The 14,258-nt window shown below is 52.0% G+C and overlaps 1 protein-coding gene across 2 annotated transcripts in view; it reads right to left on the reverse strand.

Moving 5' to 3' along the window:
* NYAP2 (neuronal tyrosine-phosphorylated phosphoinositide-3-kinase adaptor 2) overlaps nt 1-14,258 on the reverse strand; it is a 342,325-nt gene that overhangs the window by 301,772 nt on the left and 26,295 nt on the right. The gene's annotated exons all lie outside the window — the stretch shown is intronic.

Consider the following 14,258-nt stretch of genomic DNA (forward strand, 5'->3'; position numbering starts at 1 on the left):
CTGCGATGGGATCTGTGCAGGCTGGACTGGGCGTCGCTGCAGCGATCTGGGCTTGGCGGGCCGCACCTGACGTGGCTGCGGCCTGGTTCAGCACCTCACTTGCGGCGCGGACGAGCGTCGCTGCTGCGGTGGGGTCTTGGCGGGCCGGGCCTAGCATGGCGGCGGCCTGGGTCAGTGTCACGCCTGCGGCGTGGAGGAGGGTCGAGGTGGCAGCTGGATCTTTGTGGGCTGGGCTGGGCATCGTTGCGGCGGCCTGGGCTCGGCGGGCCGCACCTGGCGTGGCTGCGGCCTGATTCAGCGTTGCAGCGCCGGGCGCCTCTTCAGGGACCGCGGGCATGGCAGCAAGGGTCGGGGCACTCGCGCTGACAGGGGCAACACAGGACTCACCCATCGGTAACATCGTCGGGGTCTGAGTCGTCGCCGCTCGGTCTGGCACTCGTCGTGCGGTTCCCCTCTCATAGGCCTGAACCGCTGCAGCCATCTCCAGAAGCTCCGTACGTCCCTCGCTGATCTACCATACGACCCTGGCCTCCAGTTGGTCGCAAAACTGGGCAAGTTCCCGATACCACCAGGCAGCGGAGCCTGGTTCTGTGTCTCTGCGTTCAGACGCCATTTCCTCTGCGTCTCCTTCTTCTAACAGCAGGCTTCTGGCTCCCTTTCCTTCCCGACGTCTCTGAACGTCCCCGCTCTCATCACTTGCGAGGACAGGACTCTGCAGGGGATCTCTGGGTAGCCACACCTCTTCGTGGGCGGTAACTTCTCCCAGCGCGGGCTGCTGTTGTTTTTCAGCGCGCTTTTCATGGTGGCAATATGGCGGCGCTTCCAATTTTCCAAGCGGACCGCCCAGGCACATGGTCACCTGTCTGGACAGGTCTAGTCCTTATCCTGTTCGTGACGCCAGATGTGAAGCCCCACAAGTGTTGTGTCGGTGCATTACCTTCAGGGACTCCACATGGATGGAACAGTCTGGTCACAGGTAGGGAACCTTCTTCTAGGATTGTCGTGACGCCACTCTCAGAATTGCGGTCAGTGGAGACCGCCACTGCAGGTTAGGGGTGCCTGGGGCTGATGGTAGGTGCAGTCAGTTGTAGTAGCCTCCTGAGAGTGAGGCATGCCCCAGGGTCCCGTGTAGGTGTGTAGAACCACAAGGCGCAGAATAACTCAACACAAGCAGGATGTCTTTCAGGGGTTTTACTCACGGAAGGTGGCAGGGTGAGTAACCCGGGCGTAGCTGGGATGAACCAGGCTGGAACCAAGTGTCCTTCAGGCTGACTGATGAGGGTGGCTACCGACTCGCCTTCCTTAGCCCTTTACGTTTTGGGGTAACCCCGACTTTTAGTCCCTATGGGGGTCACCCAGGGAAGTTGCTGGCGCCTCTCTCCCCTTCTTTTTGGCCCGTTTGCTTGTAGCCTGGACCAGGACACTCCGGCTGCTTGCCTCCTGTGAACTATGGGCCCTAACTGTGGCTACGTGGCTGCGGACTCTGTAGTGTGGTCTTGGGGGTATAAAGTGCCCCCTCATGCAGGTTTGGCAAAGAAAAGGTGAATCTATCCCTGCACTGGGACCTGCTACCCGTTTGGGCCTGGTAACTCCCTGGCAGTCTCCTTACTTCCCACTCCGTTGCTCTCTCTTTAGCTGTGTGTGGATTTCGGGTAGCACTACTAGGTGACCGTTCTCCCCCGTCGGTAGTCACTGCGCGGACGCTGTTAGACTGCCACAGCTCCAGGGTCTGCTTCTGCTCTTCCTGAGCTGCACACTAAACCGGCTCACTCGTGGGACCTGCACTGCTACTCCTGTCTGAGCTCCACTTCCATGCTCCTCACTCCTCCACACTCTGCTTCAGACTGCTCTTCTCCTCCTCCTTCCTCTTTTCCCTTTTGTGCCTGCCTACGCCACCTAGCAACCAGGCTCTCTACCACACCCCTTGAGTGGAGATGGAGGCTTCGCCCCCTCCACCCCTCGGGTGGAGATGGAGGCTTCGCCCCCTCCTGGGATCCCCAGGGGTCCTCTCAAAGGTACATGTGTGAGACCTGATCCCTATGCGCCTGTGTAGTCACACCTCGGTCAGCCTTCTGGATTACCTGTGTTGTACTGTCCCCAGCATGGGTGCAGTACTCAGTGGTGCCTGACCAGGTCAGGGGCGCCACAACGGCTATATCTGTGCCACCCACACTGACTGACCACCACTGCTCATTACTCCTATACACTGAGCGGTTACTGAACCAGCACTGGCGCCACCCCTCTGACTGGAAGCCAAACGCTGCCAGGAGGAAAAAAGTTCATTTCCTCCAGGCAGCGGAGCTCTAATTACCAGATTCAAAACACTATTGACCTTCAGATTAACCCCGTATTTGTCAACCTTCACATTAACTCCGTATTTGTAGGTTAATAGTCATTTTTCACATGACAGCTTCCCTTCATATCTACGAAGTGAAAGCTACAACTAGCGGCTGAAGGTATCTGCTTAAGGTATCATTCTAAGGCCTCTTTCACACGTCCGTGTCTCCGGCACGTGTTTGGTCCATTTCCTCACGTACCGGAGACACAGGCACACGTAGACCCATTTAAATCAATGGGTCTGCGCTCACGTGCGTATTCTGCCATGGACCGTGTGTACGTGTGGAGCATATGTGTGCCCGTGTGCTCCACACGTAGATATGTCTGTTTTTCTCCGACATCACGGGTGTCACACGGAACGCAAACAGACCACACGGAGGTGTTCCGTGTGACACGCGCCGAAGAAAACACATGTGTCTGAGAAAATAATAAAAAAACTTTACTCACCTTCTCCAGCCCTGCTGTCTCTGCCGCTTCTGTCACTTGCTTCCAACCGACGCTCTATATGCTCATTGCATATTGACTTCACTGCGGCCGGAAGCAGCAGCAGCGGGGAGTCGGCAGGATCGGAGACCGAAGATCAGCACTACGGACAGCGAAGCCAGGGACAGGTGAGCAGTAAGTTCCCGTTCTCCGTGTGTTAACACGGCTCACGAGGGCAAAGCACACCTTTGACACGTCCGTGAAAAACGTGCGTGGTTTTTCACGGACGTGTGAAAGAGGCCTAAAAGGGATTCTCTTGTGAAAACAAGTTTTCACCCATCCACTGCTACACGTATCTCACATGTGAACATAAACCTAAGGCCATGTCCGCACACTGCGTTTTTTTCTTGCATTTTGGTTGCGTTTTAAACTGCACTGTGTGATTGACAAACTGCATGCGTTGTGCTTCCCTAGCAAACTCTATGATAAATCAGAAATTCCATGCGCACGTTGCTTTTTTCTTAGACAATGCTTTGTTTGGCAAATATTTGTCAAAATCATTGCATAAAAAAGCATCATGCTTCTTCATTACATTTTGTGAATATTTTCTCCCCATTGAAATGAATGAGGTGTGTCAAAACACAACTAAAATGACTAGCTGTGCGCTTGCACTGCATTTTGGTTGCATTTTGGATCCATTCTTGTCAACAAAACGCAGGTCACCAAATTTTCTCCCTTTTCTCTCTCTTCTCTCTCTCACACTCTTTCTCTCTCTCTCTCTCTCTCTCTCTCCGCTTCATACTCACCGGTCACCATCACGGCTGTCACACTGATCCCGCAGCCTCTCTTGCTTCTGAAGGTGCCGACCACTCATTAGACTCATCTCATATTCGCTGCTTTCCCCGTCCACCAGTCAGATGCAACCAATCAAAGGAATCTGTCATGTTTTTGTTACCTCATCTGATAGGAACATGATGTAGGTAAAGATTCCTGAATCCAACGATGTATCACTTAGATTACTGGGTGCAGTCATTCTGACACAATCAGAATTTTAAGATTTAGCCATGTAGCTGAGTCCATAGAGGTGTCCCACGGGATCAGGCTCTCTATAGACATTGTACATTGACAGCGAGGTGTCAATCAGAGGTGAAGGCGTGCTGGACTGCTTTGTGCGTGACTTTGTAGTCCTAGTAATGATAAGGGTCCTGCTGCTTAAACAAACATAGTAAACAAACAATAGATCAAACTAACAAGGCATCCATGAAGTTTTCTGTGTTAACCCTTGCAGCATGTTGGCTTCAGTTTACATCTCTCTGTTGGCGTCCCTCAAGGCTCTGTTCTGGGCCCCTTACTTTTTTCTATCTACACATTTGGCCTGGGACAACTCATAAAGTCCCATGGCTTCCAGTACCACTTATATGCCGATGATACTCAGATCTACCTCTCTGGCCCAGATGTCACATCTCTGCTGTCCAGAATCCCGAAGTGTCTATCTGCTATATCCTCCTTTTTCTCCTCTCGCTTCCTAAAGCTCAATGTGGCCAAAACTGAACTAATCATCTTTCCTCCATCTCACCTATACTCTCCACCTGATCTATCTATTACAATAAATAACACCGTGCTCTCGCCAGTACCCAAAGATCTCTGCCTCGGAGTGACCTTTGACTCTGCCTTGTCCTTCATACCACACATGAAATCCCTCACCACCTCCTGCCGTCTTCAACTCAAAAATATTTCTAGAATCCGCCCCTTCCTCAATTCCCAATCTACAAAAATGCTAGTGCATGCCCTCATGATCTCCCGCCTCGATTATTGTAATATCCTCCTCTGTGGCCTCCCTGCTAACACGCTCGCCCCTCTCCAGTCCATCCTTAATTCTGCTGCCCGACTGATCCAGCTCTCTCCTCAATATCACCCCGCTTCTCCTCTTTGCAAGTCCCTCCACTGGCTCCCTATCCTCCACCATATCCAATTCAAACTACTAACACTGACCTACAAAGCTGTGCATAATCTGTCTCCTCCGTATATCTCTGAACTAATCTCCCACTACACTCGAACACATCACCTCCGGTCCTCCCAAGATCTCCTTCTCTCCTCCTCTCTCATTCGCTCCTCACACAACCGACTCCAAGACTTCTCCCGAACATCCCCAGTCTCCTGGAACTCACTGCCTCAACATGTCAGAATATCTGCTACCCTTGCAAGCTTCAAACGGAACCTGAAAACCCATCTGTTCAGAAATGCCTATAATCTACAATGACCTCACTGCTTCACTGTTGTGCGGAGCTGCCGTGCGACCACCGTGCGGAGCTGCCGCCCAACCACCGTGTGGAGCTGACGCCCAATCTACACCCCACCTACTGTCTCCTCCACAAAATCCTATAGAATGTAAGCCCGCAAGGGTAGGGCCCTCTTCCCTCTGTACTTGTCTGTCTACTGTAACTTGTGTATGTATTCTGTATGTAACCCCTTCTCATGTACAGCACTATGGAATTAATGGTGCTCTATAAATAAACAATAATAATAAATAATAATAACATAGCAAAAAACCACAGAAAGATTCCCTTTAACGAAGAAAATGATTAGCTGACAACCATTTTTTTGTACAGTCATATGAAAAAGTTTGGGCACCCCTATTAATGTTAACCTTTTTTCTTTATATTTGGGTTTTTGCAACAGCTATTTCAGTTTCATATATCTAATAACTGATGAACTGAGTAATATTTCTGGATTGAAATTAGGTTTATTGTACTAATAGAAAATGTGCAATCCGCATTTAAACAAAATTTGACCGGTGCAAAAGTATGGGCACCCTTATCAATTTCTTGATTTGAACACTCCTAACTACTTTGAGCTTTGAACTTCATAGGCAGGTGTATCCAATCACGAGAAAAGGTATTTAAGGTGGCCGCTTGCAAGTTGTTCTCCTATTTGAATCTCCTATGAAGAGTGGCATCATGGGCTCATCAAAACAACTCTTCCTCAACTTGAACTCGACTCTGTGTTTTCCCGCCTCCAGGCCTGTGAACTCCCCGGTGGGCGAAGCCAACCGCCTGGTTCAGTCCCCCCTGGTTTGGACATCAAACCTGGACAGTGGTGACCAGGCTTTTAGTTTGACTGATGTCACCTAACAGGGAGGGGGTGTGGTGTTGTGTGTGACTACCTGGGACGAGCTGACTAGTCCAGGGCGTCACACCTGCTGTACCATATTACTGCCCGAGGATCGCACCACAATCCTCAGTATCTCTCCTGAGCGGACAGTGACAGTTGCATAGAAATAAACGCGGTCACTCTCAGATCAGGAGTGCCACCAAGGATTGTAGTGAGAACATGCTAGCTAATTAAGTGAATGAATATTCAGCCTCATAACACCGTAATCCCACCCACCGCTCTGAGTCCTGCTCGTATCACTTCCTGGGGATTGAACCACAATCCTCGGTATCTCTCACGGGCTGACAGTGACAGCTTCATAGAAATAAACGCTGTCACTCTCAGATCAGGAGTGCCGCCGAGAATTGCAGTGAGAATGTGTGTCACCCAGGAATAAGGGGTACTCAGATCCGGGCCAAGGGTCACTTTTGTAGGTGTACGGTGGCGTGACCCAGTCTGTGATCCCAGGCTCCACAGCAAAAAGGTGATTATGTACAGGGGAATTGTCCGTGACGCCACCCGTGGGTGCGGTGATGAGATGGTGGCACCGCCGCTGCCTCTGGGGACCGTGCCCGGGACTGGTGGTGTGGGGCAGCAAGGTGGAATCCCATCCACGGGTAGGGGAGGTGTAGTCCCGGGGCCCAATTGGGAGTTGTGGTGGTGACAGAGATTGCAGGGAATAGTACACTCACAGTTCGGTAATCATGGTGCTGGATGAGGCTGGATTGATGTGGAGGGTCAGGAACACAGATGGAAGAAATACACAGAGTCTTTTGTAAACCAAATTGCTGGTAACTGGTGCCCACGGATGCTGTGAGGACGGGTCCCACACCCGTCTGTGTACTTCAGGTGTTGTTCTCCTGCCTGAGTTCTGTGTGTGCTTCGTACACAGGTCCGGAATGGGTCCCGACAGTTGGCACCGGGGGGCCCACTACCCTCTACCGGTCCACTTTGGGGCCCCACAAGCGGCTGGCCTATTCCTGAGGCCCTTATTGACACTCTCCCTAGCTCCTATCGTGGGCGGCGGGGCGCTGCGCTCGCTAACGCTCGGGTCCAGCGCTGCTGCTCGGTGGCTCGAGCGGTGGGCCGGGTCCGGGGACTCGAGCGGCGCTCCTCGCCCGTGAGTGAAAAGGGGGGTCGTTTGTTTGGGGATTTAGTCCGTGACGCCACCCACGGGTTGTGGTGAAGATGGGCACCACCACTGCTGGTGACGGGGATCCCGGGAGTGATGGTAGGGACCAGCTGGGATGTTGTTTCCCCTTTCCGTGGGTAGGGGTTGGTGGTCCCGGGGCCCGGTGGTGTGACGGGGAGGCAGGGTTGGTGAGGTGTAGGGTTGCAGGGACAGCGCAGTGCGGTGCCGGACGGCACTGGTGTACTCACTCAGACACTGACTGACAAAGTCTCTGGTAAACCAAAATGGCCGGATTGACAGGTCCCGCAGCCGGCTGCAGTGTTGTTGTTGTGCTCTCTCCGGATGGCTGATGGTGGCTGTCTTTCCCTGCACTCCCCTGTCTCCCCTGGGGTTCCTGTCACATTCGGATTTGACTATTGACGGCGGCTCCAAGCCTGGTCGGGGTCTGATGGCCCTGCCTGTGTGCTTAGCGTCACTCGTTCCCCGGTCCGGTACCATCGGGCTGACGCCCGACCCCAGTCCTTACGGCTCTGTGGAGTTCCACTAACTCCTGCAGACGGCCACCACCATCTGCCAACCTCGCTGTCAGTGCCTGGGCTCCTACCCAGGAACACACAGACGTTTTACTCCTCTCACTTTCACCTCCAAGAGTAATCTGTCACTTTTCCCGCCTCCAGGCCTGTGAACTCCTCGGTGGGTGAGGCCAACTGCCTGGCTCCGCCCCACCCGGTGTGGACATCAGGCCCTGGAGGACGACAACAAGGGTTTTTGTCTGACTGTTGTAACTGTCTAGGGTGGGGGGTGTGTATGTTGGTATGTATGTGACTACCTGGCTAGTCCAGGGCATCACACTCCCCCTTGGTAAAATGCAGACCGTTCGCGGGCTGCCCGTCCATCACCGGTTTTATTTTTCAAACTGCAAAAATATAAATAACATTGGAAAAACGGTAAAACATGAAATATAAGCATACTTTAGGTTCTCTTAAACGTTACAACACACAAACATTTTTAATAACGGACGGACGGATGTCTTCCGCTCTCCCACCCAAGCAACCTAGCCCTGATGCTGCCCCTAAGAAGTGGGCAGCAACCCTTTACCCCAGTCCAGGTTCAGGCTGCCCGAGCGGGAACGGGTACAGTAACTCGCACCCAACTGTCACTTCAGGGGACCCCACGTCCAAGGGGAACCCCTGACCCCCGGAGGATCGCCTCCGGTTATGGTAGTGGCGGGCCTGGGCCATCACTTTCCTCCAGGCCCATCCTCCAAATCAGCCTCTCCGGAGGCGGCAACGCTATCCATCCCACAACATTATTTACAAGCCCACAAGTTCGTGGGTGGCCTGCAAGTTCTTGGCCATGTCCATGAGGAGTTTCTCATGTCGGTATGGGGAGTTAACTTAACAAAAGGGGCTACTCCAGTCCCAACAGGGACGGTTCTCTTCTCGGACGGTAATCTGGTGATTTTTCCGTTTGATTAATTTTCATTCACTCACAACTGGAACAGTCAACTCTCTTCAGAATAAACGCGGGCATTCACATCCGCTCTCCTTCCCAGGAGCCAGAACCACCTGGGTGCCCACAGCGCCGGCTGCGACTTGCCTCTCATACTGCCGTGGGCCCCACCGATCAGTGGCCTGCTCTGGATCAGCCTGTGTGGGGGACGGGCCCAGCTGGAGTCCCTCCGTGCCGGCTACGACCGGCACCTTCAGTAATGAGGGACCCCGCTGTGACGTGGCCTGCTCTGCCGCTTGGCAGCTGCGTCTCCACTGTGCTTCAGTCGAAGCCAGGTGTGTGGACTTCTAGGCGAGGGTCGCCTCCATTGCGGCCGGGCGGACTGCCGGGGCCGTCGTCATTTCTGTCGCGGCCGGGATGGAAGCTGGGACGGGTGCCTGGGCGATGACAAAGGTAAGGCCCGGGGGGCCCAGGTCTGGGCCCTCTCCCACAGACGCTGCGGGCTCCGCTACCGGTGGCAGGGGTAACGGGTCGGTCGGGGGCGTTGGCCGCGGGCATGGGCAGTGAGGGAGGTAGCATGGTGGACGGCAGCAGGCCGGGCCCCTCAGCTGTATCGACCGGTCCCTCGGGGACATAGGGGCATGGGCCACCTCCACTCTGGATGCCCAAACGGTTGCGGCCAGGCCCTTCATCCCCGACGTCCACTTCGCCAGCATGAAGTGGACTTGGGCCTGGAGCTCCTGGCACATCTTGCGGCTGGATCCAGGAACGTGTTTCGGCAGAGTCCTGGCGTCCCTGCACGCTGCAGCGTTAGTTGCATGCCGCCATTCTTTACCCGCCCCGCCTTGGTTCTCTTTAGCACTTCCCTCTTCAGAGGGCGGGTCTTCGCTTTCGCGCCTTCCCTGCTCGGGGAAGACGCTCGAGCGGGAAATCTTTGTGCCAAAGATGGCGGCGCTTCAAATTTTTTTGCCCGACACCGCCAGCGGGGACTGCAAGGCGCACTTCTACCGGTAGGTAGATCGGTTCTATCCTGTTCGTGACGCCAAGTTGTCGCGGGTGGCTGGGCGCTGCGCTCGCTAACGCTCGGGTCCGGCGCTGCTGCTGCTGCTCGGTGGCTCGAGCGGCGCTCCTTGCCCGTGAGTGAAAAGGGGGGTGGTTTGTTTAGTGATTTAGTCCATGATGCCACCCACGGGTTGTGGTGAAGATGGGCACCACCGCTGCTGGTGACGGGGATCTCGGGAGCGATGGTAGGGAGCAGCTTGGATGTTGTTTTCCCCCTCCGTGGGTAGGGGTTGGTGGTCCCGGGGCCCGGTGGTGTGACGGGGAGGCAGGGTTGGTGAGGTGCAGGGTTGCAGGGACAGCGCTGCGCGGTGCCGGACGGCACTGGTGTACTCACTCAGACAATCACTGACAAAGTCTCTGGTAAACCAAAACGGCCGGATGGACGGGTCCCGCAGCCGGCTGCAGTGTTGTTGTTGTGCTCTCCCCGGATGGCTGATGGTGGCTGTCTTTCCCTGCACCTTTAGAATGATGTTCTGACTCCTGTGGTTGCCCACCGGTAGTCTGCTCCCCGGCGTATATGTGCCGTAGGAGCCAGTTTTGCCCGCAGGCGCTGGCCCTTGGATCTCTAGCCTGTGGCGGTGGCTGTATATCCTCACGGTGTGAGCGGTTGCCTTCAATCGGGACTTGGTTGTTAGGAAACCCCTGGGGTTCCTGTCACATTCGGATTTGACTATTGACGGCGGCTCCAAGCCTGGTCGGGGTCCGATGGCCCTGCCTGTGTGCTTAGCTTAACTCCGTTCCCCGGTCCGATACCGGCGGGCCGATGCCCGACCCCGGTCCTTACGGCTCTGCGGAGTTCCACCAACTCCTGCAGACGGCCACCACCATCTGCCAACCTCACTGTCAGTGCCTGGGCTCCTACCCAGGCACACGCAGACGTTTTACTCCTCTCACTTTCACCTCCAAGACTAATCTGTCACTTTTACCGCCTTCCGGCCTGTGAACTCCTCAGTGGGTGGGGCCAACCGCCTGGCTCCGCTCCACCAGGTGTGGACATCAAGGCCTGGAGGGAGGCAACAAGGGTTTTTGTCTGACTGTTGTAACTGTCTAGGGTGGGGGTGTGTATGTTGGTATGTATGTGACTACCTGGCTAGTCCAGGGCGTCACACTCCCACCGGAGCTGCTTCCAGACTTGTCTCCTCCTGCAGACTGACTGAAACTGAACTCTGCTCTCTCCAAGCTCCTCTCTCACCCTCCCGTCCCGGAGGGGGGGCGAGTGGGGCCTGATTGGCCAGTGTGTATTAGTGTGGGAAACTCCCCAAGGGAGAGTGAGCTCTGCACCATAAAGATGTATGCAGACCTCTGTGACACCTTGGTTTTGCCAGGGCAGCACAAATGCGCCAGCTAGTTAAGCAAATGAATATTCAGCCTCATCCTCCCAAATTCCCAGACACCTGCTCTGAGTCCTGCCCTGCACTCTATGCCTGCTGTATTACAGGTGCTGCCAGCCCGAGGATCAGTTCTCAATCCTCGGCGGAGTGTAACAGCTGCATAGACATAGGACACTGTCACTCCTTCCTCAGGATAGTCACCAAGGAGAGTGATGCGATCCACAGACTGGCAGTACCAGTAATACAGCAATGATAGAGTTTGAGTTCCCAGTGGGCAGGATTATGGGGAGGATGAGGCTGAATATTCATTCACTTAATTAGCCAGCACATTCTCACTGCAATTCTCGGTGGCACTCCAGATCTGAGTGACTGCTTGTATTTCTATGCAACTGTCACTGTCAGCTCAAGAGAGAGACCGATGATTGTGGGGCAATCCCGTGGGACTAATACAGCAGGCATCTTTGATCTAAAGTGACTCTCCCGGTGAGCAATTGCTTTAAAATATGCTATAACAAATACATTAAAAAAACAAATAATATTCACAGAATACAGTTCTGTTGCTAAAACTCTGCACACAGGTAGGTACATCTGCTACATCTGAATAAAAACTGAAGCCCAGAGATCTGACATGGTTTGACATCATAAACAGTCATTGTCATTTTCTAGACAATCTCATGATGCTTTTCTGCTGTTTGGGAAGTGTCATTGTCTTGAGACAAGGACAAAACATGAGCATAATTTTCGCAGCCCGGACCTGAATACACAAGCGTAGTCTGGGAAGGGATAACTTGTAAAGTGATAACAAGTTATCTGTGAATAATATTTCCATTTATTTTGTCAGCAATTCGTTGAGTTTTCATGGCAACCTCAGTATGTCTTAGTGTACTGTCATTTTTGTAACATTCATGTACTGAATGTTTGGAAAACAAAAATGATTTCTACTGTTACAATCATTTAAAGACAATATCTGTATACTTGCCAATTTTCCTAAAGGGAAGCAGTTAATTTAAAGAGAACCAATCACCAGGATTTTCATATATAAGGTAAAGCCAGTGCTGTACTGGCACTATCAGGCTGATTCTATACATACCTGTAGTGGTCAGCTTGGATGTTTAGGTTTTGAAACCCAAGAAAGTAAAGTTTATAAAATCGTCTGCTTCTTGAGTGACAGCAGCTGAGGATCAGATAATATCTGGGGGGTATTCAGAGTTATCCCCACCCCCTATTAGAATTAGCATAAGTATTATACAAACTATTCACTTTTTCCTTTGCAGGACCTGTGCTGAGGTCATACTCATGTGACCAGAAGAGGCAGGGCCTCAATGTTGCTTTCTGGTATCCAGCTTTGTTGGTTGAGGCCTCGCCCCTTCTGTTCACATGGGTATGACCTCACACAGGTCCTGCAAGGAAAAAAGAAAATCGTTTGTATAATACTTATGATAATTCTAATAGGGGGAGGGGATAATTATGAATAACCCCTCAGATATTATCAGATCCTCAGCTGCTGTCACTCAAGAACCTGATGATTTTATAAACTTAACTTTCTTGGGTTTCAAAACCTAAACATCCGAGCTGACCACTAAACGTATGTATAGACTGAGCCTGATAGTGCCAGTATAGCACTGGCTTTAGGTTATATGCAAAAATCCTGGTGATTGGTTTCCTTTAAATAATCTTATGTATAATACAACTGGATGCAAAGCATTAAGAGCATTCATTACAATTAGCCAGATGGGCACAGGTGCAGTCCCCCGAATCATTGCCATATACAAAGAGCGCTCATGGGGTAGCTTAACCCAAAAAGACGTGATATGGAAAGGTCACAACTCTGAGCCCTAAGTGACGGCTCCAAAAGTTAGAAATAAACATGTGGGATAAAATAAGGAACTTTCTCCTGAGAGTTTGGTAATAAATGACATTTCATCTGTTGAGTGTGGTGAACAGGAGCAGCATAATGTGCATTATCATGAATTGCTCTGCTGCACTTCCCACCAACAGGATGCCAAATGAATCTGTCAATAAAACTGTACAGCCTGGACCTTTTGGGTAATGACTAAAAGTAAAGTAGATTCATCTTATAAAGGGATTATACATCTGCTCTGAATCATGGAGACAGTAGGTTTCCCACCAGTGTGAGCATCCAGGTACGGACATCCCTTCTACTCACTGAATTCCAGGCACACAAGTGCATAAAATGAGAAATATATATGAAATTTCCATAGACAACCAATGGCAATAGAATAGGTCATAAACAATTCAAGAGCTTTATGATGTTGATCGTGAAATTGTTAGGCGATGCTGTCTTCACAACAAGTTAATTGGTCAACTCATTGCCTTGCTGCAATTACATCTCAACCGTGATGGGAACCTGCCACGTTGGCCAGAATGTTATGGAGCAGGTGATGCTAAATACTAGATTTGTGGAGAAAAGAATGTTTTAAGTATTTAAATCCTTTGTAGTTTCAAGTTTAGGAGTCCAGTGGGTAGCCATGATTGACATCAATCAGTCATACAGGGAAAGCTACCCATCACAAATTAGAACCAAATGCATGACTGTTAGTCTTCAGCCATGAGCTATCATGGTAAATGGAGTGCCAGCATCCCTGCAGAGATGCCGACTTACTCACCACCCCGTCTAGGTCACGTCCTCCCCTGCACTTCCCCAGCCATCCACATGTGCTGCTGCCTCCTTCCCCACCCGGGCCCTATACATGCCGCCCAGGATTTCCGGGAGTGCACCTAAGATGCATGCCCTCTTCTTAAAGGGCTGGCGTGCCATTTCCAGGAAATACCTTTCAGCATATGGCTGAGAGGCACTGTGTATTAAAGGCACCCTCCCATTAGGGAAGGTGCCAGCACAATTCTTCTAGTTATTCAGTCAGTCTCCAGTCTGCTACCTAGCTAGCTGTCAGGTCCTGAGCTCCTGTCCTGTTATTCCTGTGTCCATCTCCAGTACCTTTCTTCTCATACCTGTCTATCCCTGCGGTGCCCACCATTCCTGTCCAACCTGCCTGTCCAGCCTGCCTCAGTCACCTCACCTGTACCCGGATATTGCTGAGTCCATCTCCTGTCCAGGGGATCAGCTGCCACACTCCTGGTTCCTGCCCTGGGGGTGGTATGTAGCTGGCGTCCACTTCGCTGTGGGCGCTTAGTTAAGAGTTAAGCTAAGCTAAGTTAAGCTAAGCTAAGTTAAGCTTCCCACTAAGGGGAAAGCCCAGGTCCCCCCTGTCGTCCAGTGGGTCCACTAATCCTCCTCGCTGTCCCTACACTGGCCGCGAGCGTTAGTGAATATAATATTCAGCAGTGTTTACTAATTTTAAAGGGTTGCTGTATAAATGATGTGGATGTATCAACCTTCTAAATCTAGATAA

Source organism: Anomaloglossus baeobatrachus, chromosome 3 (genome assembly GCF_048569485.1).
Source record: "Anomaloglossus baeobatrachus isolate aAnoBae1 chromosome 3, aAnoBae1.hap1, whole genome shotgun sequence".
In the NCBI taxonomy this organism is placed as follows: Eukaryota; Metazoa; Chordata; class Amphibia; order Anura; family Aromobatidae; genus Anomaloglossus; species Anomaloglossus baeobatrachus.